Raw genomic sequence first — 7124 nt, forward strand, 5'->3', positions numbered from 1 at the left:
TCGGTGCTGCGGCTACAGAGCATAGCTGTGTGCAATGCATTGAGTGCTGCTCAGGCGGCCGGTGTAGAGCAGCGCTGTGGGTGATATGTGGCTAGCAGCAGCAGACTTTAGGACATGTACGAAGGCTGCTGCATGTTTCTGCAAAACTGTCATTGCTTTTAAAACCTAACTAAAGCTTTTTCACCTGTTTTGATTTGTTTTCACCTTATCTATGTTACATTTTTAAGGTCCCGAAGAGCAAAAATATAATAATTAAAGCCGCCCTAAAGATACCTTGAGGGCCCTTTTCCACTAGCGTTTGCGCTAGCGATTGCGATTCAGCAAAGTGAACAAATTTTCACGGCGTTTGCGATCACGAATTTGCTATGCACTGCAGAGCAAAATCGCTCCACAGCGTTTGAGTAAAAAATGAATCGTGGTATTGGAAATTTCGGTACTTATCCGTTAGCCGGGCGCATCCGGCAGGTGGCGCTAATTACTATTCCCCCCTCCAGGCCGACATGGATAGTAGGGAAAGATATAACTCTGGTGGAGTTTTGTCGCCACCGAAATTTCTTACCGCAATTCCTATGTTAAAAAGCAAACCGTAGCGATGTAAAAATCACTAGCGGTTTGCAATTTTGCGATTCAGCATTGCAATCACCGCAAGTGGAAAAGGGCCCTGAGGGCTTATTCACACTAGAGGCGTTTTTTGTTTTTTTTCTAAGCTGAAAGCGCTTACACCATTATTCTCTGAGACAGTTCACATCTGAGCAGTTTCCGATCCGCTCAGAAAAGCGGTGCATGGGCCATTTTTGTGGCGATTTTTGCCTCAATGGAAGGTATAGGAAAAACGCAAACGCTCACACAATTGCTTTGTGCAGCGATTGTGTTCGCATTTTTAAGAATAAATACATTGGCCTCTATTCATAAAACGTTTTCCGCTCAAAACAGCTGACTTTCCCGTCCATTTAGCAAAGTGGGCATTCATAAAAGCTGTTTCCGCATGATAAGTTACAATTCCCCAGCAGAGCGAGAAATTTCCGCCTTGTGTGCTGTTTTTCTAGATTTATCTAGAAAAAGTTACAAAATGTCCATTCATAAAGATTAGAGGAAGCGGTATGTGGACGGGAAATACCGCTTCCTCGGATATAGCGAGAAGAGTTCGGATTACATGAAAGTGAATGGGACAGACCTCCCAGAGAGAGCAGTGCACGGAGGGACTCTGCCGGCTTCAGTGTTTCCGCATGCCTTCCGACAGCTTACCGCCAGCCTTCAGCGGGAGATCTCCGCACTTCCATCGCAGTTGGCAAGATTTTTATGAATGACCACCCAGAGGTCTAAAATACCGATGCGGTATTTTCCCTCCACGATTTTTTCTGCCCCAAATGTTTTATGAATAGAGCCCATTGTATTTATTCTTTTCCAGATCAAAGAGTTCACTTCCTGACTGACGTCAGGAAGTGTAAAAACTTAAAGTGAATGTGTACCGTTTTAAAAATAAAAAAGTCAGATACTCACCTAAGGAGAGGGAAGGCTCGGTCCTAATGAGCCTACCCTCTCCTCTCCCGGTGCCCGGTCCCGCGCAAGATCCCCCATAGCAATATTCGACCAGTTCGGTCAAATACTGCCACTTCCGCCGCCGAAGGGATGTTTCGGAAGCCTTCGGGAGCACTCGGGTTTTCCGAAGACGGGCTGCTCCATACTACGCATGCGCGAGCGTCCTCTATGACGCAATCGCGTGTGCGTAGTATGGAGCGGCCCGTCTTCGGAAGCCCGAGTGCTCCCGAAGACCTCCGAAGTCCCTGCAGCGGCGGACGCGAACGGGGGAGCCAGCGCAGCACCGAGGACATCGGGAGAGGAGAGGGAAGGCTCATTAGGACCGAGCCTTCCCTCTCCTTAGGTGAGTATCTGACTTTTTTATTTTTACAGCAGTACCCATTGGCTTTAATCGCTTGGCAAAAACGCTTAGAAAAGCTGTTCACAAAAAAAAGCGCGCAGGTAATCGCCAGGAATCGGTAATACAAATCGCTTAAAAAAATGCCAAACAGACGGACACGCGAACGGATCACAATGTCAACAAGGCCTGAGGGCCCATTCACACTAGAACAGTTTCCATTGTGTGCTTGTTTTCCGAAGCGGTGCAGAGCGATAAAAGAATCTGCAGCATGCTGCAGATTCTCTCACACTCGCATTGCACCCACATCCGCCCCCATCTCCTCCATTTGGGAGAGGAGACGCGAATGGGAGCGGAAGTGATGCGTTGCCGCATCGCATCCCTTCGGCTCCCATTCGCAAATGGAAATGGGCCCTTAAAACCTGTAACGTCAAAAAGTCCCCTGGGGGGTACTCACCTCGGGAGGGGGAAGCCTCAGGGTCCCAATGAGGCTTCCCACGCCGTCCTCTGTCCCTCGGGGGTCTCGCGGCAGCCCTCCGAACAGCGGGGATGTAAATATTTACCTTCCCGGCTCCTGCGCAGGCGCTCTAGCGGCTGTCGGCTCCGAAGTAGGCGGAAATACCCGATTGCTGTCGGGGCTGCTCTACTGCGCAGGCGCAAGTCTCCGGCGCCTGCGCAGTAGAGCGGACCCGACTGAGATCGAGTATTTCCGCCTACTTCGGAGCCGAAAGCCGCAACAGCGCCCCCGCTGCAGCCTGCAAAGGTAAATATTGAACAGGCTGTCGGGTCTGTCGGGCGGCTGTTCGGAGGGCTGCAGCAAGACCCCCGGGGGACAGAGGACGACGTGGGAAGCCTCATTAGGATCCTGAGGTGAGTACCCCACCAGGGGAACTTTTTGATCTTACAGAGTCTCTTTAATCAGGAACAACTTACTTTGACTGATTATTTTGCTTGTAAATGTGCTGAAAGGTTATTTTTATCACTTGGATGATAAATAAGTAATTATGAGAAGTTTTGTGAATAGAGCCCATTGAAATGAGATGACATTTGTTTCATGGCTGCTGACAGTCATAGCACACAACTCCAGGTTCTGCCTCTGCCATCTCTACAACATTGCCATCCTTTTCCCCTACCTAGCAGGAGCATAACTACAAATCATGGGGCCCCCAGCAAAACATTGATGAGGCCCCCCAAAGTTCACATCCTTACCCTTGCCTATTTATTATTTATATAGCGCTGACATCTTCTGCAATGCTGTACAGAGTTTATTTTGTCTTGTCACTTAAAGTGGACTTGAACTCAGAACTTCCTCTCCGCTCTAAAATATACACAACAGCATAATAACCTTTAAACAGCTGTTTTTTTGTTACAGCTGATAAAAAAATCTTAAAATAATTCTGCACTGTTTCTACTTCCTGATTCATGGAAGTAGACATATTGTTAATAACCTGTGCTTTCAAATGAACTTACCTGCCATCTCTGCCATGGAAGTCATGTGACACTGGTAAGGGATCAAATTACAACTAGTAATTAGACACAAATGAGGGGGAATTACACAGGCAAAACTATTTAATAACATACAGGGTGCATTTCTGTCATGTTTTCCTTGTGTCTTGTGCAAGAGTTCAGGTTCACTTTAACTGTCCCTCAGAGGGGCTCACAATCTAATCCCTAGCATAGTCATATGTCTATGTTTGTATAGTGTAGTGTATGTATGTCTAGGACCAATTTAGGGAGAAGTCAATTTACTTATCTGTATATTTTTACGTTGTGGGAGGAAACCCACGCAGACACGGGGAGAAAATACACCATAATTTCTGCCTGCGCGTTTCTGCCCATTTTACAACGGTCATAAAACTAATGCGGACATCATAACCTTAAAGAGACACTGAAGCGAGACTAAATCTCGCTTCAGGTCTTATATATAGCAGGGGCACGTGTGCCCCTGCTAAAACGCCGCTATCCCGCGGCTTAACGGGGGTCCCTTCCCCCCCAACCCACCCCCCGCAAAAGTTGGTCGTAAAATGGTCGTAGGGAAAACTCTTCCTGGAGGCAGGGCTAACGGCTGCAGCCCTGCCTCCCAGCGCGTCTTATCAGACGCGCATCGCCGCCTCTCCCCCGCCCCTCTCAGTGAAGGAAGACTGAGAGGGGCGGGGGAGAGGCGGAGATACGCGTCTGACAGACGCGCATGGGGCAGGGCTGCGGCGGTTAGCCCTGCCCCAACCAGGAAGCGCTCCCCCGCTGCACGGAGGGGGTTTGGGGGGACAGGGACCCCGGTTAAGCCGCGCTATAGCAGCGTTTTAGCAGGGGCACGCATGCCCCTGCTAGCTATGAGGTCTGAAGCGAGATCTATTCTCGCTTCAGACTCTCTTTAACATCTATAACACGTGTAGCTACAAAAACAGCTGATCTGAAGGATGGATCCCTTTATCATAGGGAGTGAGCTATTAGTTGGGGCCCCCTTACAGTTTTAGCCCCCCTGTGGTTGGAGGGGCTGCTCTCCTGTAGCTATGCCCCTGTCTCCTAAACCCTGACGCTGTCAAACTCCTGGTCCATGCTCTGGTCCCCTCCCATCTGGAGTACTGCTGTGCCATCTTTTTTTGGATCTCCTGAGATTAGACTCCGACCTTTGCAATCTGTTTTGAACAGGACTGCCAGCCTCATTCACATCTCCTGTTGCTCTTCTTCAGCTGCCCCACCTCGCAAATCCCGTCACTGACTCCCTCTCAGAATTACATTTAAAGGACCACTATCACGAAAAATCTTAAAATTTAACATACACTCACCTAAAGGATTATTAGAAACACCATACTAATACAGTGTTTGACCCCCTTTTGCCTTCAGAACTGCATTAATTCTACGTGGTATTGATTCAACAAGGTGCTGAAAGCATCCTTTAGAAATGTTGGCCCATATTGATAGGATAGCATCTTGCAGTTGATGGAGATTTGTGGGATGCACATCCAGGGCACGAAGCTCCCGTTCCATCACATCCCAAAGATGCTCTATTGGCTTGAGATCTGGTGACAGTGGGGGCCATTTTAGTACAGTGAACTCATTGTCCTGTTCAATAAACCAATTTGAAATGATTCAAGCTTTGTGACATGGTGCATTATCCTGCTGGAAGTAACCATCAGAGGATGGGTACATGGTGGTCATGAAGGGATGGACATGGCCAGAAACAGTGCTCAGGTAGCCCTTGGAATTTAAACGATGCCCAATTGGCACTAAGGGGCCTAAAGTGTGCCAAGAAAACATCCCTCACACCATTACACTACCACCACCAGTCTGCTGTCATGCTTGTCTGGTCAATAACCACAGGTCAGACTGAATGCTCATTTGACTGACCCAGGGCCCAGTACGTAACACCTGCGCAAACGCCTCCCTAATACAATTCTACAATACACCATGCAGGTAGATGTAGCATACAGTTTGACAGATAGCTAATCATCAGACAACCTGAATATTCTTGACAATGCAATACTGGGCACATGAGATATGAATATACAAGATAGTCGCCTGAGGCCTAGTGGATGAGGCTATCCAGACGAGTGAGCCAAGCAGCAGAAGAGCCAGGAGTTCCTGGTGACAGTGAGGGAGTCCAGATAGACACTTTCCAGGGATAGCATAGTCAAGGCAGGCCAAAGTCAGTCCAGGCAGAGTTCATGCAAATCCGTTTCCAAGCAGAGGTCAATCCAGGTGGTAAGACAAGCATAGTCGAGGTACAAGGCAAGGTTGGCAACGGGAATCAAGCAGAGGTTAAGCGTGGTCAGGATACAAGGCAGCAGTCAGTAACAGGAATCAAACAGACAGTGAGCGCTACCCAGCAACTAGCCAAGCTAATGCTATCACGGGCGATGACTGGGGGCGATCACTAGGTTTAAATACAAGAACTAACCAATCAACAAATGTAGGATTGAACACAAACCAATAGCAATCCAGCGTATCAGCTGACACGCAATCATGAGCATCAGAGTTACTGTTTACATAGGCGGAGCGCTTACTGAGGATGCGTCCTCCGCCTAACCAATGAGAGCTGAGAAGCCTCCTGCATTCCAGTGACGTCAGCAGCTTGCCGAGACCAGAAAGTCGGAGCTGCAGGCTGGGTCTCAGCATTCTGCCGCTGGCGCGCACCGGCGGACTTTACACCTAAGGCAACTATTTTATTTTTTTTTTAGCTGATTTTTTTTTACAAGTGTCTTTTTTTTTTGGGGGGGGGGGGGGGGAGGGTTGGAAGTGTAATTTTTTTAAGATTTGTATGTACTTGAAAATGAATGTATTTTGTAGGTGTAATATACTTTTTGGCCACAAGATGGCGCTAGTGAGCACTCATAGGAAATGTTCACTTTTTTTTTTTTCACTTTATTTAATTGTTACATTTCCTGTTATTGTGAATGGACGTAGCCGCTGTTCGCGGTCACGTCCATTCACTCCAGGCACTGCGATTGGGTAGAGGACCGTTCGGTCTTCTTCCCCAATCACCCAGCACGGAAGCCCGACGGAAACAGCGGCGGTAGCGGCGCACACACGGCGGTAGCAGCGGCGGGAATGCAGGACGTATTAAAACGTCATGTTGCTGTTAATAGCGGTAAGCATGACGTTTTAATAAGTTAGGATGTCAGTAAATTGTTAAATCACCTTTCTTTTCCACTCTGACATTCAGTTTGGAGTTCAGGAGATTGTCTTGACCAGGACCACACCCCTAAATGCATTGAAGCAACTGCCATGTGATTGGTTGATTAGATAATTGCATTAATGAGAAATTGAACAGGTGTTCCTAATAATCCTTTAGGTGAGTGTACATGTAAACATACAAACAAGAAGTACATATCTTCCAGAATAAAATGAGCCATAAATTACTTTTCTCCTATGTTGCTGTCACTTAAAGGATACCAGAACTGAAATGTGACATGATGAGATAGACATGTGTATGTACAGTGCCTAGCACACAAATAAGTATGCTGTGTTCCTTTTTTTCTTTCTCTGCCTGAAAGAGTTAAATATAAGGTATGCAAGTGGCTGACTGAGTCCTGACTCAGACAGGAAATTCCAGCTATAAAACACTTTCTTATCAGAAAATGGCTTCTGAGAGCAAGAAAGAGGTAAAAAAAAGGGGAATTTCTTATCAGTGAGGGTCACACTGCAGTTACTTCCTGTCTGAGTCAGGACTGAGTCAGCCACTTACATACCTGATATTTAACTCTTTCAGGCAGAGAAAGAAAAAAAGGAACACAGCATAGTTATTTGT

This window comes from Hyperolius riggenbachi, chromosome 4 (genome assembly GCF_040937935.1).
Source record: "Hyperolius riggenbachi isolate aHypRig1 chromosome 4, aHypRig1.pri, whole genome shotgun sequence".
In the NCBI taxonomy this organism is placed as follows: Eukaryota; Metazoa; Chordata; class Amphibia; order Anura; family Hyperoliidae; genus Hyperolius; species Hyperolius riggenbachi.